The sequence below is a fragment of the Sus scrofa genome, chromosome 1, assembly GCF_054392235.1.
Source record: "Sus scrofa isolate SSC_HxYL_T2T_F1_AM1 chromosome 1, Sscrofa_HxYL_maternal_Yorkshire_Landrace_v2.0, whole genome shotgun sequence".
NCBI lineage: Eukaryota > Metazoa > Chordata > Mammalia > Artiodactyla > Suidae > Sus > Sus scrofa.
In genome coordinates this window covers 234,712,178-234,738,011 of record NC_139383.1, presented here as the reverse complement: position 1 = coordinate 234,738,011, position 25,834 = coordinate 234,712,178, and the positions used below count along the sequence as shown (strand labels likewise).

Genomic DNA, 25,834 nt, shown 5'->3' with positions numbered 1-25,834 from the left:
GGTCATGCATCGTGAAGCTAGGTTCTGTGCTTGTCACTGCAGAGGTTGAAGTGTCAATATTAATGATAGGAGAGGGATGACAGGAACACTTGGAGCAAAATGACCTGGAACTCAAAGGAGAAAGAAGTTTTTGCACAAAAATGAAAAGCAGTGGTATGGAAGAGGCAAACAGTGTCAAAGAGAATGTGGCCATTGCTTGTGGGAATCCACAATGGTGGATGAGCAGGAAAGTGCAGTTCCCATTTGAGAAGGTTACAGGGAGGTGATGTATTCCTGCAAAATGGATTTTAGCTGAGGCAAGAAAATGCGGTATGGTGCTTCTGGGATAAGAAAGCAGAGGAGTTTGTGTTCACTGGTAACAGTGTTCCAGAAGGCTCTGGGGAAAGGGAGAAATTATGGGAAAATTCAATGGGCGGAAAGCCAACATCATATGAGGACAATAGCAGGAGGCAGAATAGTTAACCAGAGGAATTCACATTGAAGAAATAGAGGATAATAGATAGGACAACTTTTCTGGAGTTTTGAGACAGCTAGAGCCTGGAGCCCAAGTAATATAAGAAGCCAGATGAGGCTAATGAGATCTAGGCCTCAGACACAGACTGGAGTGGCCATTGCTCCGGTTTCCACGATTATGCTGGGGACAAATTGTTCTGGTGCCTGAGGAGTAGGTATGGCTCCCAGGTCGCAGCTGCATATGCTACCAGAAAATCAACTTTATGTCTTATTATAATTCTACCTATTTCTGTCTTGAATACCCACCCCATTACACTGGGGGGAAATCACGACCTCAGGCTCACCCCTCTTCACCTCCCCTGAGGTGGATTAATGTTGGGGGTGGGGACAAGTTGTAGTTTGGGGAAATCTGTCCACACAGTTTGCTGCTAAAAAACATCCATTATCCCCATCAGTGTGACCCTTCAAGTCTACCTGACTTTTGGGGTCTCCGCACAATCCCAAATCCTTGACGCTTTCTCCCTGCTGCCCCAAAGAAACCACATGGCCTGAGCCCACAAAGCACATGCAAGCTGGCATTCATTCTCAAGTACCCTCCTACATATGCACGGACACACAATTCTCCTCTCCCCTCCAGTCTTGCTCCTGCCACCATACATATTTTCATCTGTTTCCTAAATTCTCCTTCTTCTTGCCTCTTCTACAGATGCTTGCAGGTCCTGAGAGTTTTACATCCAGAACACAAAAGCAGCCAGAGACTCAAAGACTGTTTCTGGGTTCCACCTTGCAACCCCTTCTTCCCCAACACAGAGCCAATACCCGCTTGAAAGACAGGCAGGAAAAATGAGTGAGCAGTTGAAAATGCTATCCCACCACACTGAATTAACAATCTTGTACATACAACAGGATGTCCCCAATAAAAATAAACATTGGCACCAGGCATGCTAGATGTAATCTCTGCATTTCAAACGGAGGATGGTATGTGAAAGAATCATGGTCTGATGTCATAGTACATCATCTAACGGCACTGCTACAGGGATTTCTTAAACTCTTAGAATGGTAGTGGGTGTGGCAAGTTTTTCTAGAATAGCCCTGTCCAGTGGAATCTTCTGAGATGATGGAACTGATCTAGACCTGCACTGTCTTAATACCATATCTTCTAGTCACATGGGGCTAGTGAGCCCTTGAAATGTGTGTGGCCAGTGTGAATGAGAAAGAGAATTTTTAATTTTGTTTCATTTTAACTAATTTTTCATTTAAATAGCTGATCATTGCCAATGGCTACCTCATTGAGCAGCTCCATTCTAGAATATAAGAATCCTTTAGAATACCAACTCTGTGAGAACAGGAAACACATCTTCCTTGTTTCCTGCTGTCGCCTCAGCACTTCAAGTGTGTGTGGCACAAAGTAGGTGCTCAGAAAATATTTGGAGCATGAAAAAAAAACCTTGAAATAAGGAATAGAGAGTAAAGTTGTTATTTGCTTTTACACAATCTGAAAAAAGAAAAGATTTTGATGATACATATAAAGGAATTTGAAATTTTTCAATAGAAAAAACGAAAAGGAATTAGGTTTATTATCAAGGAATTTAAAATTTGGATTAAATGTAATGATCATAGATTCATGCCCCCCCACACACACAAGGAAAAATGAACTCAGATGGGATCGTAGAATTGATAACTTCCTGCAATTTAGCTGAATTTGTATTCGAGAAGAGAATTACAGCCTGATTCAAGAAGTATTTATTGAGCAAGTTATTCTAGACTATGTGCAGAGATTGATGGTTGGACAGCTATAAGGAAGATGGGAAGAAAGAGAGGGAGAGACGAGTCAGGAAGGAGGAGGGAAACCAGGGAGGGAAGGCAGGCCCTTGATTGTGGAGGGCAGCTGAGGAAGGAAGAGAGAGCTATTGGAGCCCAGCAGTGGGCCCGGATGAGACCCATGCAGAGAGCCCTGCCAGCTCCGCATTGCTGGAAGTGGTTGCCATGCATCCCGTAACCAGGGGCCTTTGCACAGGCACAGTGTTCTGACCAAATGCAGTGAGGCAGATGGCTGATTTACACTCAGCAGAGCAGAGTACATCCCTTCTGATAACACGGCAAGATTTTAACTGATCTATGTTAACAACAACAAAAATAGACTGATCCACCACCCAGGTTAAATATTAGCAGACAATCCCAGCAAGACTCACATGTTAATTGTTTTTCTCAAATGTGACAGAGTCCACATAAGCCTGCAGCCTCAGTAAGGAGGGGGAAGGAAGATGCTCAAGATCTTCTCAAGATACTGTCCAGTGGAGCGAATAGCTTCCTGCCACTAGATTTCAGATGATGTCTGGCAAGGGATGTTTGGAATTACCTGGCATTCAGCCAAGTATTTGGTATCTATAATATCAGGCCAGAGGTTCAAGATGAGGACATGCTTGGCAGAAGACCCCAATAACTTCAGGTCAGATACAGAATTTGGTGTCTTTGCCGTAGTGACACACTCAGTTCAAGTAAACAACATCCTCTGATGCATTCAAACTAGAGGGGGCTATTTCTTGACCTGGGTTGTCCTTACATGGGTTTTCATTTTACTCTGGATATATATGTTTCATGGGCTCCAATCTGTATATGATCTATCTCACAATGTAATATAAAAAGGGATAAAACAGACATCCTGCCATCACATTTTCCACATTCTAGTTTGAGTGGGTTCATTCATTCAGTGACATTCACTGAGCACTGTGTGTGCTAGACTCTGTGCTAGGTGCTAAAGATTTAAGAGACATGCATTATTGCCTTGGCTTTAACAAAAGTTTAATGGGGATGATTGACAAGTAAACAAGTCATTGCAAGTCAGTAGGATATATATTTCCATAAGGTGCTGTATAAGAACTTAGCTCAAAGGAAAGAACACACTTTTATTTGAGGGTGGGTTGGGTGGGAGGGGGACATGGTGAAGCAGAGAAAAACAAGAGGGCAAAGTACAGTCAGAGAAATTAAGCTGGTTCATAAAGGCTATTAAGAGTTTCCTAGATAGATCATGAAAGGGCTTTCTAGACAGACACCATCATGTACAAAGCTAGACAGCATGACAAGGTGTGCCAGGTATAGGCATATGGAGACAGCAGATAAGTGAGACTCCTTCCCTGGACCAGTCAGTTAGGGGTTTGTCCCCTGCCCTGCAAGATACTCCCAAGCCTCCTTTACCTGCCTTGGGTTTACACATGGCACCATATTCTTTTTGTCTGGTTTCTTATATGTATCCCCTGCTGGACTTGTCCATGTTTTCCACCATATTTGAGTGAATGAATGGAGGAGGGGTTTAAAAGATGGATTATAAAAACTTTGTATGCCAGGCTAGGGAATTTGGATCTTTTCTCATGGGAAATACAGTCTTGACCTTGTGAGGCACTCCTTTCCAAGCTGAGGCTCTGGTTTATAGAATTCACAGGTTGTGTGTGCCAAGTAGGGATATTGTGCCTGGAAAATATGTTCATTTCAGGGAAACTAGATGAGCCATAGAAAAGTCCTTTGTTCTGCAGTGTCTTCTAGAAGAGGAGTAGCAAGTTTCAAAGACTCACAACATCCCCTGGAATAGGTTAAACCTACTGACTCTTCTCCCCTTAGTGTGAAGTATTTGAACCTTTAATGTTAACCCTCAAAATAGCCTAAATCAGCATTCAGGGAAGGAAAGTTAAGATGGGGGCAGGAAAGCAGATGGCTCTGGAGGGTGAGGCAGACTTTGAGCAGCCAGAGGGAATCATGAGGCGACTGTGTACCTGGAGGGCAGGGAAAGTGAGACGGGGTGTGGGAAAAGTTCAGAAAGAGAGGTGGTGGCAAAACAGCTATGCCTACATTGCAGTTTTGCCAAGGGCCTTGGCAGATGCCCAGCTTGCCTCCAAAAACCGTCTTCTATGCTGTCTGCAATAAATCGCTGATGCCTGAATTTAAATATCAGGATTACTTGAAGTTCCAAAAGCCTCAAGCTCCCCCAGTTCAGTCTGTAGGTGCTGGAGTTCCCAACTCCAGCTTCTCCAGTTCATCCAGATTTCTCCTCATCTATACCATGCCTCTCCCTGCTCAGAGGCTCACAGGTACAGAGGAGAGGAGTCACAGCATTCAGGTACCACCTTCTCTCACCTCTTGCTCTAGTTCACCCTTTGTTATCTTCAGGTCCATTGAAAATCTATTTCCCGGGAAGCTCAAAGATTTAAAAAGCCCGAGAACAGCCAACAGAAGCTGGAATACCCTCAAAGAAGTTTTCTTGTGACCACAGGATCTCCCACAGTTAGATCTACCCCACTGGCTCTCAACCAGGGGCAATTTAGCCCCACCCTTCACCCCTGGGGGACATTGAGCACTGCTTAGAAGTGTTTTTGTTTGTCACAACTTGAAAGATGCTACTGGCACCTAGTGGTAGAGGCCAGGGATGCTACGGCACATCCTCTGGTGCCCAGGACAGCCTCCCAAGCCAAAAAAATCACCCAACCCAAAATGTCGGTAGTGCAGAGATCAGGAAAACCTGGTCTGTTGGAATCCCAAATTCACCTTCTTACTGTTGCTTCTCAAAGCAAAATGGTGCAAGATGGTTGCCGTCAACATCTGTAAAGCCCTGAAGGACAGATCTGGAAAAATCCCAAGTCCTCACAAACTGATGCCAGGAACAAAGCGTTCCAGGCCCCCTTCTGCCATCCCCCATGGAGTTTCACAACATCTCTCTCCACTCTGCTCACTCATATGATCTTCAGACCAAAGACCAAGTTAGGACATCATGCAATGATAGTGTCAGCATGGTCAAATGACAAGCCACTTTTAGCAAACAGCTCTCGGGCTGTTTGGGATGGAATAAACCTAGCTTCCATTGCAATGAAGAATGAGGAGCACTCAGAGGCCTAACTTACTCAGAATTCACCAGATATTCTGCAGATCCAGGTAGGGTCTAACAAACTTCAACACTTCCCTTCCCAATTTTGTATCTGAGAAGTTCCTGTAATTTTTTTTTTTTTTTGGATGAAAAAAGCATCACCTGGCATGATCAGAGGAAGTGGCTAGAGTGATCTCAGAAGTCCTGTGAAATTGTCCGGTTCAGCCAGTTCAGCTCATCATCTGGGATGAAGAAGGAAGAACTACCCTCACTATTGATCAGACTCAATAGTTGCAGTTACTGACCAACTTAACACTATGGACTGAATTCAAAACCGTTTTTAAGCATTTGCTGGAGCCAGTGACTCTCCTGAGTAGATCATGGGATCCAGCTTTACAAAATCACAGTCCTTAAAGCAAAGCAATGGAGTCCGTGGCCTGCCCTTTTTAATATTCTGAATAAGGACTTTAGAAGTAAAATGCCACTGTGAACTGAGTGGTTACAGTACTGTTCCAGGAAATCCAGTTGCTGACAAGTACTTCAAAGTCACTGATGCCACCTGAGGAACATAACGTTCAACGACCAGAGGAGCTGTACACGGCGCATGCGGTTCTATTATACAACAAGTCATTGAATATACAGGGCAGGTGACACTTCTATCAAACAGGTCATGCGCTAAAAGGCTAGATTCTTTTCAGGGATTTAAGATTATGCACCCTAGCAGGAGTCTACATAAGATAACCAAGTGTCGAAAATGTCACTGCTTTTTGAAAAATGTACGGCAATTGAACTTAAGCAGATTGTACTAAATATAAGGATGCCTGAGTTCGTTATTAGCTGTCAAGTGTGTTACAGAGGCCGTGTCATGAGTTTCATGGGTTTCTTCTGGCATTTCTAGGGGAAAGGAAGAAAATTAACATTTGCTGAGATCCTATTGCAGTGGCTGGCACGGGTCCAAGCACAGGATATACTGCAACTGGCTTAATCCTGATTTACGGTTGATGTGGAAAAAGAGCAGAAATTAAATATCTTCCTTGCGGCACAGAGCCAGGGCAGCAGAGGCGGAGTTGGAACTCAGACCTAATTCCTAAACCAGTGCTCTTATCTCTATATCATAACAGAAGGCTGCTTCCATCTGGTTCCACAGCCCTCCTTTTTCCCCTGCACCTTGCTGTAGTGACTGGACCACAGTCTCATGCACTTATTGACTTAGCAATAACTTATGACTGGACTACAGTCTCATGCACTTATTGACTTAGCAATAACTTATCAAGTGCCTTTTTTGGCTCTAGAGAGAAAGTGGTACAGGAGAGAGGCCTCATCTTTCCCTTAATGGGAGTTACATTCTACTGGGGGCAGGGGGGAGGTAGACAGTTTGTAAACAAATAAGGTACTTTTCAGTAGTAATAGGTTCCATAAAGAGAATAAATCCAGGGCGTAGGCTGGGGAATCAGTGGGATGAGGAGTTGAAGTGCAATTTGCATAGAATGGTCAAGGAAAGACCTTGAAGAGATAAAGTTGTATTGGGATATGAATGATGAAAACAGGCATGGAAAGAACATTCCAGACAGAGGGAACAATAAGGACAAAAGCCAGGTAGTAGAAGTAATCCTAGATGTCTTTAACCAAGATCAGAAGGAATGCCAGTAAGACTGGGATTTTATATCTAAAGGATCTCAAGTCGGTATGACATGTCATGGTGGAATTCCTGGGTTCAAATGTGTGAATTCTAAGTTAGGGACTGGAATTAAAAACAGATCAGCAACTCTTCAGTCATTCAGGAAACAGCTCACCACCATATGATGATAGTCAGGTGGCTGGGGAATCTTCCAGAAGCAAGTGGCTTCCAGAATCAGGATGGGAGCTGACTCCTCTGTTGGAGCCATCCTGTGCCTCACGAAGGGTTCCTCTGGCCCTGGGACAGTGATTCTTTAAATGCTCCCAGAAGCACTCATCATGGATGAATTAGACCCCACATGAAAACACACCACACCCCCAGAGGAGATTTACCTCCATGAATATGTCAAGATAACATCCATCATCAAAATTGTAACAATCCTAGTAGTGTGAACAAAAGCTCAGCATTTGTAATGAGACATGTTCACAGATGGGTCCAAAAATCACAAATTGGGAAGAGGCAACCAAAAAAATATTAGCTCAGGAGTTCCCTCTGTGGCACAGTGGGTTAGGAATCTGAGTGCAGGAGCTAGGGTCACTGTGGAGGCACAGGTCAATCCCGGGCCTGGCGCAGTGGGTTAAAGGATCCAGTGTTGCCATGGTTGCTGCTCAGATTCATTCCCTGGCCCAGAAACTTCCATATGCCACAGGTGCAGGAAAATGTCAGCCCAGAAATACCAGCAACCAACATGCACTGGATATAACATAAACAGGGAAACAAAATTTTATAGAAGAGTTTATTTGGAATAGTGATCCTTAGACCCAGAGTCTTTCACATTTACAGAGGGCCTGGTGTGCCTATAGAGCTCAGTTAAGAATGGTTTGAGCTAGTGTGGCAGGGACAGCCCAGGAGAGAACCAGGAGGCAGACACTCTGAATCCCAGTTCTCTCACCTCTGATGACTCTCTGACCTTGAGCAAGTTAGTGAACCTCTCTGTGCTTCAATATTCTTAACAAATTAAAGACAGTGAGGTCTGCCTTGGTGTGCATCCCCCATAGGAATACTCTTAAGAGCAGGCTTCCCCAAATGAATATAATAAACCCAAGAAATACAGGAGTTCATGCATATTAGTGTTTATGATGAAGCTAAAATCAACATCAGTGTCAGGGTGTGCTGTGTTCAAAGAAAAACATTAATGAATAATAGCCCTGGTGATATGCAGATGTGCCAAATTAATGAAAGTGATACCCAAAGGACTGGAAGTTTGGGAAAGGATGAAACACAATTTGCTCTTTAAAAGGCTCAATACCAAGTACTACTCAGAAATAGGTATTATTGATAGTAAATAGGGGAAGGATGAAGTGGGGATGCTTGTAGGGTTGAGTCTTATAAAATGCTGAAGTTTACAAAGCTGTCAGTTGAGCCTCCAACACCTTCCAGCAGGGAAGCCAGCTCTTGAGTCATAGAGAAGACAACAAGGTGCCTTCAAGCCTCCTCTGTTCCACCGTGTTCTTCTCAAACCAAATCCATTGGAACATGTGTGCCAAAACAAGAGGTCTCAAATAGCATGCCTCTCTCTCTCTTGCAGCAAAGTAGAACCAAGGTTCTATTGCTACTGATCATCATGAAAAACTACTATCTTACTTACTCTATTGGGTCTGCCTTCTAGCCAACCTGAAAGTCATTCTGGTCAGCTAACACAATTTCTCCTCCATTCATGAATTCAGCAAATATTTAGAACCTACTCTGTTCCAGGCACTATGATGGGTGGGGGAGCATGGTATTTGAGTAAAACCTGTGAAGCTCCTGCCTCCTGAGAACTAACAGCCTAGTGGGGATGAAAAATATCAAACACAGAATCACACGAATACTTAATCATAAGCTCTGATAAGTTGTGCTCAAAAATAGAGGTGCTAGGAGAACATTGAAAAGGAGACTCAGGAAACGGCTTTCTGACAAAGTGACTTTTGAGTTCAGCTATGCAGAATAAGTAGGAGTTTTCCAGGCAATCAGAAGAAGAACCCAGAGACACAGAATAGTCTGTGCCAAGGCCCTGAGGCAGGAAAGAGGTCACTCTTGTCGGTAACTGAGAGAGGACCAGCATGGTAGAAGCATAACATGCAAGGAAAAATATAGTCGAAAAAAGCTGAAGGGCAAATGAGGGTTCAATTTCCAGGGCCTTTGACACCAGTGTAAGGACATGGATTTTCTGCTATACTTAATGGAAATTCTTTGAAGGGTTTGGTGTAAGAATATAGTTATAGTGATGAGGGTGGTGGTTGTGGTGGGGGGATGTGAATTGCATGATTTTTGATCCATCAGCATCAATTCAGTGGTTACCATGGGTACTGTTGAGGGTTCAGCAAACACCAGTTCGTGCAGATTAGGAGCTGGCAAACTTGAATTCTAGGCTAAGTTTTGCTCTTTTCCAGCCATATGGACCTGAACCCAAGCTCCTACCTGTGAACTGAGGTGATTGGACTTAAACTATCAGAGATGGTCTTGACTGGGCAGCACGGTCTCCATATTTTGGAAATTTTACCTTGAAATTTGAGGAGGTTTTTTGCATGCGCTCAATGAGGGGAACCACTGGAATTTAGGAAGTGGGGTCCAGGGAAGGTCCCTGTCCTGCAGTGCACAGGACACTCCCACAATCAAGCATTGTTCTCTGTTTCACACAGCTTTCCAGTGTTTCAGCAGGCATTCGTGTAGGTGAAAAACCTGGTTATGATTATCTGAGCCTCTCTCCATTTTACATTTAAAAGACAATATTTTTGCATGTTTTTAATAAGCAAATTTTTCCAGGAATGAAACCACCATGAAAATTGATGGTAGTGGTATTTTGTTTACTTTGGAGCTTTCCCAAGGGTTGTTCATCCTTTTAGAAAATCAACTCACCAGTGGCAATACTACCCATTGTACCTGAGTCATCTATCAGTCTACATTTGTGTCTGTCTCATTCATGGAGATTCCTCATATAAGTGTAAGCATCTGACCGCTTCATGTGGCCTGTGGAACAGTCAGACCCGAGCATTTGTACATCAACATACTTATTATTTTATTTTAAATCACTTCTTTATTTCCCCTTTATTAAAATAAGGACATTATATTGATTTTTCTGTTATGATTCATAGTAATGGCGAATTATTACCATCGATAAATTTTATTTCAGAACAGTAAAAGAGGCAGTAGGAAATATTTATTATTAAAAAAGAGTTTTGGGATCTGATAAGACTGAGAACAACTGAACACACCTGTTTGGTGCTTCAAAATGCTGTGATTTTTAAGAATCTACCTACTTTGCCATCTAAGTCTCTTGGTAACTTGAACATGTAGAGAATTTTATGTAAAAATTTCACTTGGTCACACCAAAGAGATGTCAAGGTTTTCGCCACCAGTGAGAAGTCATGTGGGTGACGTTTTCCCTCAGTATGAGCTGACAAGACAGACATTTGATGTTTGTGGTATTCTTCCCCAAATTCCATAACCCCAGTCTAATCATGAGGGGGAAAAAAAGACAAACTCAAATGGAATAATCTATAAAGTGCCTGGCCAGTACTCTTCAAAACTGTCAGGGTAATGAATAATAGGGGAGCCTGAGAAACTGCCACAATCCAGAGGAGACTAAGGAGGCATGCTGGGCAGATGCAGTGTAGCATGCTGGAGGGATCTGGGAAGAGAAAGAACATGAATGGAAAACTGATGAAATATTGATTTTGGTTAATAGCAATGGACCAATGTTAGTTTCTTCATTTCAGCAAATGCGCTGTAATTGTGTCTGACGTTAACTTCAGTGGAGACTGGATAAAGGATGCATAGGAATTCTCTGTACTGTCTTTGCAACTTTTCTATAAATCTAAAAGTATTCAAGTTTTCTTTTAAGTCTCTTTTTTTTAAAAACATAGGAAGACATTAGGGGCTCCCCATTTAAATATAACTTAATTTTTCTTAAGATATAAAGTAACCATCACATGAAAAGACACACTTAAAACAGGAAAAAAATGGCATATTTGCCCTGGACTATCTCACTCCAGGGTCAGTATATGAAGAAGATGAAGATGACAGGGGAACCCTGGTCAGCTAGTATAAAACATCTTGTCCTTAGTGAATTAAAAAAATGTCAAGAGACATGGTAGAAGTGGAGGGAATGGAGTGGGGATGGGGCTCAGTCGGATGCATTGAGACTACACTTTCAAGGAGGATCAGGCATTGCAGGCAAGACAGAAAGGCTGACAGAAGCAGGCTAATGAGATGTGAGGGTAATAAAATAATAATAGTAAATACTTAAATAGCACTCTTTATAATCAGACATTGTCCCACATATCTTATGAATGCTTACTCATATGTTTCCCATAACAATCCTATGAAGTAGGAGATTAGTACCTCTATTTTTAATGAATAAGGAAACCAAGGCTCAGAGAATATTATGTACACATTAGTTTGAACCCCATGAAGTCGGCATTTTTGTAAGTCAAAAATGATCTACTCTGAGAAAGTTCATATGGTTTGACCTAATAAGTAACTTGCCTAAGGTACATGCCTATTTTGAGAGGCAGAGCTGGACTTTGAACACTGACAGCTGGCTCAGGAGTCTGGACTGGGAGCCTCCAAGTTAGAGGGCCTATTACAGACATAGCCCGAGTTTATTGAATGTACAGTGCATACCTCACACTGTCTAGAGCTTTATGTATAACAACTCATTTATCTTTGCAAAAACAATTGTGAGATAGGTGTGATAATCACTCAATTTACAGTTGAGGCAACAGAGACTCGGAGAGGTTAAGTTTCCTACCAAAGGTTATACTGCTAATAAATGGCAGCGTTGGGGATTTGAACCCAAATTGGCTGGCTCAGGAGCCTAGATCCAGGGCTCTCCACCACTCATGTATTTGTAGGTGTGGTGTGGCAGAATCTTGATTGAGACAGGCTTTCACTGCAGTTGATAATCTGGGGAGAAGAGGCTTTTCCTATAGAACCTCAGTACAGATGCTGAGTGCTTTGCATTTGGAAGGACACACAAGAAGGGGACATGATAATTTCTCTAGCCAGCTCACAAGGAGTGACATTGTTCTGATGGAATAGAAAACTGACCTCATGATCTCTTCAAAAATAAGTAAGGAAATAAAAGAGAATGAAAGACAATGGAGGAAATGGAGAGAAAGAGAATGTGGAAGGTAGACTGTAGAAAATATTTCACCTGTCCTTGTGTTGGAGACATTTGAAATCAAGTATTTTATCTGCAACTGGCTAGCTTCTCCCTACTCTTAAATGATTGGCTGACCATTCAGTGGACATTTGGTGCTTGGATCTACTCAAACAGTTAGTGACCATGTCATAATGGCCCACTATTCAATCTACTTAATTTACACCAGGATTCCCTAGGCAGAGAAGAAAAAACTATCCAAATGTTGCTCTCCAGCAAATTAATAATATGACCTAAATCCCTACGAATTTTACTACCAAATGAATCCAAATTAGCAAAAAAAAAAAAAAAAAAAAAAAAAAAGCGAAAAAACCCACTAAATTACAGAATATTTTTAAATGCAATTTTATTATTTTTACATGTTAGGTCAGCTATGGATTGCCTGACAAGAAGATTCTATAAAAAGAGACTAAGAATCTAAAGTAATTTCAGTCTTGACCATTAAATAATTCAGATCACCAAATCTACAAAAAGATGGAAACATCCTTAACTTTATCTCTTTAAATCTCACAATAGAGGAAATCAAGTCCCATGACCATCGTTTGTAGGTCAATATTCTGAATCAGTTCTATGGAAATATAACTTAGGCCTTGTTAGGCCTGGATATAGTCATACAAAAATTTAATTAAATAATTAAATGAAAAGAGAATGCAGTGAACCCCTTGGCCCTGTATATCTGCCATAGCAATCCTCTTGCGTTTTGAAGAACATAAACATAACTCTGAACATTTCTACTGGTCTGAGATGCTGACACAGATTTCCAACAGTTAGTAAAGCCAAATCCCCTCATTTGATATTCCTCCATTTGACATCACTAGTGCCTATTGTCATGTGGGACCAGCTGGAGCCGTGCATATCCATGGCACCCACCAGTATAACTAGTTCTTTCACTCACCTAGTAACGTGAAATAATAGGCTATTCTTTATAACACATAGCAAAACAAGATTTGTTTTTTTGTTGTTGTTGTTGTTGTACCTTAATTTGGGTAGGTCCTCAGCTTAAACAGAGATCCTACTGCAAACCCAACACTACTATGTTTAATGAAGTTATCAGTCATGGTGGCTGCAAAGAGCTGTGCCAAACTGCTTGTTTTGGGGCCCACCTACATGCTCAAGTGAAATGGAAAGATTTCTATTTCTGTGGGTTAAAAACAGACTTTTGAACTGAGATAAGTGAGACCAAACAGGAGCTTAAATTGAGTCTTCAAGCTTGTGGGATGAAACACTTTGCCCAATACCCTATAAACGATGAATTACTCGTGCCCCTTTCAAAGAATATCAATTTATTCATTTTCAAAGGCATCCTTGGACAATAAATAAAATTAAAACTGGGATTTTAAATTTCTTTTATTATATTTGGTGATGAATATACATTTTCTATTTACATTGAATGTATTATCCACATAGACGTCGTTCTAAAGTAAGCATGTTGGTCAAAAATCATTTATGGTCAAATTTACTCTCACAAGTCTCTATAACATGGAAAGAGTATTATTTATGGACATCACCATTTGAGAGCCACTGACCCAGACAAAAGAATGAAACACGAGGATTCTCTAAATATAGATGTCTGGGCAATCAAACCATCATGACTTTAACATAACTCTCAACTCCCTAACATGAGAAATAGCAAAATATGTTAGTTAGATGATGTAATCTTAGTTTTGAGTCTAAGCCCTGAGGTCTCTTACTAGCTGTGTGCCACTGGGCAAGTTACTCGCCAGTGTGTGCCTCAGTTTACTCACGTGTAAAACAGAAAAGTACCTACCTATTATGGACTAAATTGTATCTCCCCCAAATTCATATATGTTCAGTCCCTGACCCCCAAAGTGACTGTGATGGGGTCTTTAGAAGGGAATTAAATTTCGTTGAGTTCATGAGGGTGGGACACTTATGATGGGCTTGGTGCCCTTATAAAGAAGAGACAGCAGAGAACTTGCTTCCTTTCTCTCTGCCTTATGAAGACACAGAAGGTAGCCATCTGCAGGCCAGGCTGAGGGCTCTTACAGGGTACTAAATCAACTGGCTGTTTGATCTTGGACCTCTTAGCCTCCAGAGTTTTGAGAAATAAATGTTATTTAAACTACCCAATTCATGGTATATGGCAGTTTGAGCTAAGATACTACCTTATATGTCTTCTCTCATGTTTTTTATGAACTAAAATTTATAAAGTATGCAAAATAATGCATGGAACATAGCAAGTGGTTTAATAATTGTCAAATGAAAATTTTTAAAATGAATGAATGGGTGGGACATTCTGAAGTGATTATAGGATTTCTTCCATTTTGTCTTAATGATCAGCCTCCATAATCTTAACCTTTAAAAAACAGGTTGTTATGACAAATGAGCTAATTTATATTAGCATCTGGCATAGAATCTGACACACCCATCTCTAGAGTGTCTGTAACCACAGTAATTTGCTATAAAATTATAAAAAATGTTTGTTGTATTTGAGTTTGAAACTTGTTTCATCAGACCATATCAACCCTGTTCTTTGGAAAGTTGTAGTGAAAAACTTGGCCGTCTGCCGTATCTATCCATGTGGATATGTCCTATTGTGGCTCCAAGGAACAGTGATCACATTCAATCCACTGGACATTGGTTTTATGTCATCTTAAGTAGAATTGCATCTTACACTGGGATTTGATTGTAGCCAGGTCATACAATAAATGCAGATAGGGGACTATTCCTCTATATTTCGTTAGCTAATTTAACAATCAAGCTGGACTTGACCCTGCAGCTTTCTTTTAGCTCTCTTGCATCCTCTCTCTCTCTCCTGGTTGGGATGTGTGTGCATGCGCCATGTATGTTTGTCATCATTGAGCAGGAAGCTCAATGTCAACCATCTTCTTTTTACTAAATAGTTGTATACAATATGGAGAAAGGCAGAGAGAATATTTGGTTACAAACTCCCCCAGTTTGCAACCCACCAGAGTCCAGAGAATAGCCTTTGTTTCACAATTAGGCAAGGGATATGGTGGAAAAAGCCCAACTTGTTTCCTTTCTGTGTAGGGCCCAGAAACTAGCCAGTTTTATACTGCTTTGTGATTTAGTTTTCAGATCTTCCCACAGGGCTATTCAGACCAACTTGGCCAAAGGAAATACCATCATACAGCGTTGTTTAGAGTGGAGTTGTGTGAAGCATAAGCTTATTAAAATCAGGAAAGCCATATTTTTTAAAACAAATATAGGTCAGATTTCACATGTCACTACTGTGTACTTTGTGCAGTGACAAAATGAAGCCATCCAGTATTCAATTACTTTAATCAATATGGTCAACTCAGTTTCTTATTTGTGGAAAAAAGCAGTATTTTTGGTGTATGTGTGGTGAGAGGGGGCATTGTCTAGGTACAAGAGAAAACACAGGTTTTATAGAAACCTTCTATTTCACTGTTTTATTTTTTTTAAGGGCTGTACCCATGGCATATGGAAGTTCCCAGGCTAGGAGTCGAATCAGAGGTACAGCTGCTGGCCCATACCACAGCCACAGCGACACAGGATCCAAGCCACATCTGCGACCTGCGATACAGCTCACAGCAATGCCTGATCTTTAACCCACTGAGAAGGGCCAGGGATTGATTCCGCACCCTCATGGATACTAGTCAGATTTGTTTCCAGTGAGCTACAATGGGAACTCCTATTTCACTTTTTAAAAAAGAGAAAAACCTTCCTATCTTCACAAAGAAAAGAAATAAGAATTTAAATGCAGCCTGTCTCTGCATGTACTCTGTGGTAGATAGGCACACTGTTGAATAAAACTGTCTAAAAATTTTTCAGACTAACTGCCTGGCCACAGCTTTTGGTGGGGTTTCCTGCCTCGGGAAAGGTTAAGAAGATGCTTAAAGAACCAGAGGGGCTTTGCCCATCCCTAAGCTCATTGTTCTTTGACACAGCAGGTACAGCAAGCAGTTTGCACTCAGCAGCAACCGCTGAGGAGTTAGCAGCAATGCGAAAAGCTGGAGGGTGCTCTGAAGTCATTAATAAGAACCTTGTTTCCTCTCCCAAGCCTCGGACTGTGAAAACTTTTATCTAGAAAAGTTGATTTTGCTCAAATCAGATTAGAAACCAGCTTTACCTCAGCAGGTTGCTTGTTTGTCCAGTAAAGGCAGGGTAGCTCTTTACGTGGGTAGGATTGGGTGAAAGCCAGGGTGAACCCAGGTGCCAGTTTTCATTAGCTCTCTCCATCTCTTAATGGTAGATCAATGCAGAGGGAGTCTCTTGCAGGTTGTACAGGACCAAAGCTTAGCTGCCTCCAGTTCACCACCTGGGGACAGAAAGTTGGTCCCTATTTCATTTAAAGGCTTTGGGGATCTATTGGGAAAAACAGAGGTAATGAAGAGAAGGCTTACTGAGTAAGTAAATCAAGAAATCAACAGGCAGGAGCCAGAAGGATAAAGGAGAATTACTCAGCTGCTTTAATAAAGCCAAAAAGGATTTCAATAAATAGCAATGCCTTATAATCATCTGATTATCTGATTGGATCCTGGTGGGTCCTTCTGAAGGCCCCACAGGACACGTGACCTCCCTCTACCCTTAGCTCTTTCCTCTTCTCTGCTCTCCTCTGCATTATGTAAGATAAGTCCTAGTTCACAGAACACAGGGCTTTCGCCTTAGCCTTGCTGCTGTTTCAGACACCCTTTGCCCAGATTGCTTCTTGGCCAACTCCCTCATCCAAGACTGGAGTCTGTTCCCATCTCACCTTCTCATTGCCCTTCCCAGGCACCCCCACACCCTTCCAGTCCTTCTTGCCCTGCCTTTTTATTTTCTTCCACAGAACTTAGCACCTTCTAACACACCACTTAGTTTGCTTATTATGATGTTATTGTTTATTTTCTGCTCACCCATCACCACCACCATCCCTCTCCCAATGCAAGCTGAAGAAGAGCAGGGATCTTTGGTGCTTCTTCCACTGGTGTATCCCAAGCACTTAGAACAATGTCTGGCACATCATAGGGGCTCCATAAATACTTGCTGAATGAATGAATCTGAGGAAATTTGGGTATGTATCATCATCATTATTATTAATATTCTTTTAATATTTTATCAGGGTCAGACACTTTAATTGACTTAATAGTATATAGATGGCAAATCTTGAACTCAAACTAAGATTAGTAGCTTGTGTCTAGTGACTTCAAAGAATAATAAGATGGGTCACTTATGGGTAGATCCCTAAATAGGAGATGTACAACAAGGTGATTATTTACAATATTTAAACCACACCAAACAGCAAAGTAGTTCTCCCATCTTGCTCCTCTCTGTGTCCCCACCCTGCTTCTCCACTTGATTGGCACCTGAGTTTTTTATTTTTAGCTGATAAAGCAAACAGTTTTATATTGAAAGCTTTATTTTAACGCACATGTGCCAATGTTGCTCTGGGAAATAAAGTTGTTAGCCCACTGTATGAGGGTGTACTGCCACCCAACCCTTTTGTTATAATGATGTTGTTTATATCTGCCTACTGTTGGACTCCTGTTCACAACATGGCAGCAGATGATGGACACTGCATTCCGAGCCCCCAAAGCAGTGGAGGTTTTGGTAGAACATACACTGACTGTGATCTGGATTCTTTGCTGTTTGAGGAGCAGGCACTGAAGTGTGAAAAGCTTACATTTTTAGCAGTAAACAGAGACAAGAGGGCAGAGGGCCCTTAAAGTAAAGAGAGAGAGATGGCTGGGAGAACAGAGCCTGGGGTCTGGAGAGCAGAGAGGGGAGGAGAGGCCCCCAGAGGGAAGCAGGAAGCATGCCAGCAGACAGCCAGGAGCATGAGCTCTGGGCACAAATGGATTTCCTGCGTTATCTGTGGCTCACCAGGGGATTTGTAAATAATGTCAGCAGGAATTTGTGTTTGCACATAAACACTTTCCTGAATAGTAGGGGCCACATTGATTGTTTCCCTTAATGTCACATAACTCCGGGGATGATCCAATGGGAGTTGGTGGGAGCTGTGGATTTTTTTCTATGCAGCTGGTACAGCCTGGTGTCCCTGATGTACCAGAGGTGTGCACAGCCTGGCTCACTGGACTGATCCCTCTCAGCCCAAAGAGCCCTGATGTCAGGCTGCTGGTTTCCTTTCATGAGACACTCCCTCTCGAAGAAAGTCCTAGTTCTTCCCTCTTCAGATAGCCAGCAGGACAGATGCAGGGGTTTCTGAAAAATTATCCAGTCCCTTTTTAAATAAAAATAGCATATTCCTTAACGTAAGGCATGATGGCTCAGGTGGAAAGGACCTACTGAAGGAAAACTTCCACAGTGAAGGCAGTGAGAAAGAAGCCTCAATCCCTGAGCCGGGGATAGAAGGGATGCCTGTTGGCGCTCTGAAGGGTATGTTCTTGCAACATGAAGAGTTGTGATGAGAAAGTCACCGACAGGAGTTACAGTGAAGCTGGACATGGCACAAAATCTAAGAGAGTAAATAATTTGACTTTTTCTCTGAATGTTTTCAGTTTTGGTTTGAAGGAGAAAAAAAAAGCTTATCTAATCTTATTTTGCTTAGGCAAATATCAAAGGGAATGAGATGAGGAGCCAGTAAAATTGCAAGTTAAGCACTTTTTATTTCCATCCATCCAAGCCCTCCCTGAGCCCCCTTCTCCCTTCTCACTGGCCTCCTCCCTAATTGCCGTGAGTTCCTAGCACACTGGATCTTTGCCTGCTTTGATGGCACTACCAGCCTGAGAAGCTGATTCTGTCTACGATATTAATGGCTTTGTCTTCAACTAGAGAAATGTTGCTTGCAAGAAAAAAAAAAAAAAACTCAAACTAGATTAAATAAAGATTGACTGTAAGTGTCTGAGAGGAAACCTCAAAAACATTCAAAGACAGGAAACAAAGCATGACGTAAGCTGACTGGAAATGAAGCTGGAAGTGGTTTGGGGAAGCCAAAATCTGAAGCCATGACCACTCATCTGCTTTTCTCTCTACTTCTCTCCAGGCTCAACCAATTAATCATCTCTCCCATTCTCTCTTGCTCTCTAGCTCTCTCTCTGCTTTCCTTCTTCCCTGCCTTCCCCTCTCCTCTCCTCTCTCAGATGGCTTGCTTTACTTTTAAATGACTGAACTTAGTCTGACTCTATATGATCTTTCAGTTAATTTAATGCCTGCCATCATCTAACTAAAGTCACTGTACCTCAGTTTAATCTCTAAACACCAAGTCTGATTAGCCATTGGTCAGTCAATGAATTCGTTTCTTGCTCCTTGAGCAATGAAAGGACTCGGGCCTGAATTGAAGGGGTAGGGTGAAGAAACTAGGAAAGGGCTTAGTCAACCTGAGAAACTAGGATTGTCTCTTCCAGTTGTGAGCAGAGGAAGGGAATGGAGCATGTTTATCAGTTATCTATTGACAATAGATATTGATACTATCTGTTGATGATGTTGTAGGACAAACCACCCCAGAAGGCAGTGGCTTAAAGCTGTAAGCATTTATTGAGTTCAGGAGCCTTAGGCTGGCTGGATGGTTCTTTTGACTGGGCTCAGTCATGGGCCAGGGAGTCAGCTGGTTGTCAGCTGACCCAGAACAACCTCAGCTCACACAACAGGAATGGCTTGGGCAGCGGTTCATGTGTTTCATTCTCTAGCAGGCTAGCTCAGGCATGTTCCTGGTGGTGATGGCTAAAGTGAAAAGGTGGGAACAAAACTCGTAATGTTTTTTTCCAAGGTTCTATATGGGTCACATTTGCTAACATTCCAGTGGCCAAAGAAACTTACATAGCCAAACTCAGAATCAAGGGGCCAGGAAATAGATCCTACCTGTTTAGCAAGAGAAAATATCAAATCACAGGGCACAGAAGGCTGGTCACAGAGAGAAATTGGAGCTATTAATGCAATTACTGTGCTACATCATGGCAACAAACTCATATATACAACAGGGTAGTATGGATACACATCCTTTCCCAGCAAGCTTTGTACAGGATCTTGCTGACATTAATTCTTGATCCCAAATTATAAACCACTGAGGTTGTAATTTTGAATTCCTCTCAAATAAAAGCAAATAAATGACAAGTTTGTCTCTAGGTAAAGCTGGAAATAAGGATTAGCAAGAACCAAGATAACAGGGAATTGAATGTTCTCCCTTCCTCCCCTCCCCCACTCACAATTCACACACAACATATGCAGGCTTATAACATCCTGCTTTCTGATTCACTGGATTAAAACCAAAGGTTTATTAATCTAATTGTGCTTCCTAAATAAGTCAAAGTCGAGTGTGTACAACCCTAACCCTGAAGAGTTAGAGGCTCTGTCATTGGAGACTTTTTCCCTCTCAGTGGTGGCTAAGATCTATATTTTGTAGTAGGGGCTTGTTTGTTGACTTTTCTGATAGGAATGAGAAGAAAATAGCTTTTACAAGTGGCCTGTAGTTCGCTCATGGGATAGATAATCCAGTCTGGGGTTTGTTCTGGCTTTCTGCTCCTCTTCATAGATTAATAGAGTGATAAAATGTCAGGACTAGATGGAGCTTAGAGATCATTCAGCGTTTCTCAACCTTTGGTCACATAAATTAGTCAGTGCTTTTTAATATCTGTCTACTCTTTAATACTTTTAGTTAAATTGGCTCATTTTTAAGACCTAAATTTATTTTTAAAAACTTATCTCATGGCCAGAAGTTGAAAAGTCAGCATGATTTGATATAATAGACAATGACCATAAAATAAACAGAATGAAAACACCACATGATTAGGAAATTCTGTCCAGATGCTTGAGCCTTCGGCCTGCTCAGTCTTTACTAAAAAGGATGTTTAGCAAATGCTAAGGAAGTGTTCAAGAAATGTTATCCTCAAACTGACGCATTCCCTCTGATGAAATCAGGAAGATGGAAAAGAGGCTTGAAAAGGTCATCACTTTCTCAGTCTCCAATTCAGTGCTATTTAATGCCCTGTACCTGTATCCTACAGCCATCTTGGTCTTCCTGAGCTGTATGGGTACCACACTGCAGGGAATATCTATAGTCCAAGACCCTCCATTCACAGATGGAAGAACTGAAGCCTCCTCTAATTATTTTGTCATGGTTGTCTTTGTACCATGTCACTACTGGTTTGCATTTGCCCAGCATTTAGGATAGGGGAAGGGAAAAGAGATGAACCCCAAAAGGAGTAAAAAGTAGAGCTGGTGGGTGGTGCTTTGACTACAAAGTTGCAGCCTACCTGGTTTTCAATTACCTCTGCTCTTCCTGACCTCCATTTCTAGAGGACGATGGCTGTAGCCTATTAAAAGAAACAGAAAGGTGACCCCCTAATTTCCATAAAGAAGACTTCTGTTTGGATCTACTGCTAAGACTTTTAGATCAGGAACCTTCTAGATGGATATAAACAGAGGCATCTCCAGTTCTCTTTCCAAGGAAAGCTTTGAGTCAGGAAAAAGGCCCCCAATGCAGAACTACCTAAATCTAAATTCCTTGGAGTAAGCCATATGAACTGTGCTAATGACATTCTAAATCCACTATGGCAAAGTGAATTTCCAAAGTGGATTTCCAAAATGAGATGGAGAAATCCTCTTTGTCTCCTTACCTTTTCAAGATGGATTTTTAGTTGAAAATACTTTCTTTGGAAAAAAAAATTAGATAAATGTAGTCATCCACCTAAATTCTTTATTCCATTGCCTGTGATTTGAAGTAAGCTATTGAGACATTTCCTCAGCCAAGTGAGGAAGAGAGAATCTTCATGAAGTATGCTTCTTCTTCATATTTTTAAGCTGCTGCTCATTATGTCAAATATCAGTGTTTCATTTTTACTTTCTCATGCTTTTTGGAAAGAGCATAGCATGTGTATTAAGTAAAATGAATGATTCTTTCCCCATGTCCTACAGAATAAAATCAAATGGGCAAGTGTCTTAATCTCTGGGACATGGGTGCTTACACCTGATAGCTGTTAGATGAATCAAATTTCTTTCTCCACACTTTAAATTTTAGCATTCCATACATTTGTTACCTGAGCTGAAAAGCTCTGGCTGTTATTCCTATTGATGGAAACAAGAAAAATTTAGATGTCTATCAGTCTGTCTTTACATTTGTTCATAATTGAGATTCCTCTCAACCTCATGTTGACTCTTTCTTCAGAGGAACACAGGAAAGAGATGTTATAGTTGAGCGGGTTTGCATAGACATTCTGACTCTGTTCTTACTGTCTTTGAAATGCTGGCAGAGATACTAAAGCTTTCTCAGCCTCACGTCTTCATCTTTAAATGGAGCAATAAAATCTATCATGTCAAAGCGTTATAAAGATTAAAATAAAGTGATACATAAAGCTCATAGCACAGAGCCTTACCCCAAAGCATGCAATACGTCATCACTGGCATTACCACATTGTAAAGACCATCTACGATGGAGAGGTGTACACACAGGCTTTGGGGTCAGAGAAGGGAAGGGCCCATTTCTGATTCATTCATAATTCCATCTCGAGAACCAGTTCCCACTGGCACATAGCAGGAACTCATTATCTTGAGGATGGATGAATGAGTGGTTCTGGCATTATCCCTTATTAGCTGTGTGGTTTCGGGTTAGGGGTGAACCTCAGTGCATGTTTCTACAACTGTGAAACAAGGATAATACATTTCTTATGGAGCTCCTGGCAAGTGTACATGTAAGGGATGATATGAAGTACCCAGCACAGAGACTGGCACATGCTCTACTTTCCATAGATGTTTATTACAAATCTCTACTGTCCTTTGCTTTTGAAGATCCCGAATAGAGAATTGGGATCAGCAGTTCCTGTAGAAGTATAAATTTTAAAAACTATCCTTTAAAATGGGCAGTGGGCAGTGTCCAGGAGCCCAGGATGTATATGGGTGGCCCTTCATCAAAAATGTCAGGGTCCAAAAAAGCAGGATGTCTAATTTGACCCTTTTTGGTTCCTAGGAAACTTAAAGGTTGTGTAGTCATGCATAGGCCAGGCTATGTGAGCGTAAGGAGGATCATGAAAAGTGGCATATATCTTTCACCAAGATCTCATTTTTGAAGGAACTATGAGAAAGATTCCATCTCTTGTGTCAACTTCACTTGGTTGGTTGTGCTTTGGGGAGTTTTGTCTTAGAAAAGATTTGAAACCTACAACCTGATGGAAAAGAATCGTGATTGATTAGCCATGTCTGCCATGAGTTTAAGATATGGTGTGATGGTTGGTGTGCTGTGGAGATTTACATAACAGCATTCAGAAGGGAGATTTGCTAAAGCCTTTCCCAATGGCCAGGCATGTTCCTTTGCAAGTTAATGGCAAAACTTGGCAATTGCAAAAACAACCAAATATCTATTTTTCCCTCTTCCTGCTTTTTGCTCTTACAGGAACCATCTCATACTAGCGGGGTTTGGTGGCACTCAAGTTCTTCAAGTAGATAGGAAAACAGACAGTGTACCCAGTGAAACTGATCACATGTAACCCTAACAGATATGCCTGACACGCAAGTCAAATGTACAGTGTGTGATATTCCTACCTGCATTCATTAGGCAAATATTTATTGAGTATCTACTATGTGCCAAGCAATGTTATAGCTGCTGTTTCTTTAGTGAACAAAATGGACAAAAGCCATTTTCCCCATGAAGCTGACATTCTAGTGAGGGATTCTGTTGGCCCTTATTTTAGTTATTATAAAAATTTATTTATGATAAAAATTCCATCTGTTGGAAGGCTTCTATATAGAACATGTACAGAAAAGGGGGGACTATTTTACTATCATCTGCGTAATTTGGCTTGATTATGACTCCACAACCTATCATTGTTCTGTAGCCCAATCATCCATCCTGTTTCTACTTATTAATGCACTTCTAGCTTTCTGCCTTGTGATATGTCAGTGTGGCCCACATAAATAAACCATAGAGAATCTGAATTTCCAAAAGTTTGATCCTAATTTGGTCATAATTGCATAGATGTAGCCTTCCCACTCTGTACCTGCACCCCTACCCTGAGGCTTCTTTGGCCTAATCTATCTATGGTAAGTTTCTAGAATAAGGTTGTCTTCATTTTAGGAGTAGCTGGATGTGTCCAGATGCTTGGCTAGAGTTTCCCAAGTGTGCTTATCCAATTTACTTGATAATAAATGAAATCCGTGTCATTAGTTTCTGAGTCAGAGACCACAGTTGGACAATTGAGCTTTGATCAGTGTAGATTTTTTAAGCTGTTCTCTGCTTGGCTCCTGACACCCCAAAACCATGATTCAACCTTGAAGTCATGTCAGATTTCACATTCCCAGTTGCCCCTTCCAATCTTTTCTTGCTACCCCAAATCTCCAAATGCAGCCTCTCAGGAATGTTATATACAAAATATCGATGTCTTTAATTACTGTGGACAGGGGACAGGGGAGGCAAGGGTGATTGTATTAGCCAGGACTCAACTGCAAGTGATAGAAACCCAATTCAAATTGACCTAAAGAAGACAGGAATTTTATGGTTCATATAACTGAAGAGTGCTGGTTTTAGGCACGGCTGAATCAGGAATCTGCTTCTCTTCTCGGTGATGGAGTCATTCATGGGCTGGCACTCTTCACTTGGTAGGTAAATTTATATTGCATTGTAAAAAGACAGCTTCTCTTTAATTAGAGTTCCAGCAAAAGTTACAAGGTTATGTTTATTGGCTCTGCTTGGTCAAGCTAGGGTCATGTGTTCATCCCTGAACCAGTCACTGCAATCAGGGTATAAAATACACTGATTAACCTCCCAAGTATGGAGTTGGAGATCATTTCACCCAAATCTTATGGATTAAAAGTGGGTGAGAGACAGGTCCCCAAACGGACAGCAGGATACACTTACCAGAGGAAGAGGAAATATATACTGTGCAGGTGGAACCAGCGAACATCTACTAGAGACATTTTCAACTGACACCAACAAAGAGGGAGGTGACAATATGTCACCTGGCATGAAGGTACTAGTGATTATACATTTACTTCTTGCAAGAGTGTTGGAAGGGAAAGCTCTTGTGTCAAGTTCCAAAACAGGGAAAGGAAAAGCCCAACAGCAGCTGCCAGCCCACATGCTCCTAAATATCCATCCATGTCCCTTCTTGGATTTGCATGCCCTGAAGAATTTCCCCGGCAACAAGAACCCCCACATACTGCATTGTACCATTTGACAATCCATATCACTTACCCCCATCCTAAAATGTGCTGCTTGTTAGATCTTAAAGGTACCTAGTTCATTTTCATCAGTGGTAGACATCTGTAAGTTTGAGTCATTGCACTTTCTCATGCAGATAAATACTTTGAGCAAGGACATGGCTAGGAGCCATTACAAAACAATGTTTTGTGCTAACTGCTGCATATAATGTTCACTGCCCCTTTGCTGATATTACTAAATGATGGCTGTTTCTTAATGATTCACTTTCATTATCATTATCACTATCACAAAGATCATCTAATTCATTTATACCATACTTGTTGCTGTAGATTCTAGATGATAGTCCTCAAGCTTGGTCCTGACTACCAGCCTGCTCCGTGTGACCCCGGCTAGAGGTGCGGCAGCAGTTCTGCTGTGCTACTTCAGAACCCCCAGCAGAGCTCACCCCACCCCACCCCACCCAATAATGCAGTGTTCCTTTTCTATGCCCTCTACTTAACTGTGGGTTCCTTAGCAACACATACTGTCCCTTTAAAACCCAGCATTTCCTATATCCAGCATATTATAACCAATCAACACATGTTTGTAGAATAAGTGCTGTGCTTAAGTGATTGCAAAACAAAGAGGAATAAGACATAGTCCCTAACCTTGAGAAGCTTCAAGTCTATTAATTACAAA

General features: G+C 41.5%; 1 protein-coding gene and 1 long non-coding RNA gene across 34 annotated transcripts in view; both read left to right on the top strand.

The window, feature by feature from the left end:
* The window catches only part of TRPM3 (transient receptor potential cation channel subfamily M member 3), an 845,347-nt gene that overhangs the window by 797,497 nt on the left and 22,016 nt on the right, over window positions 1–25,834 (top strand). The window lies entirely within an intron of this gene.
* On the top strand, window positions 4,123–12,050 carry LOC146407059 (uncharacterized). Its single transcript, XR_014822768.1, has 2 exons — window positions 4,123–6,495; window positions 6,543–12,050. It is a non-coding gene; the product is annotated as an uncharacterized LOC146407059 (long non-coding RNA).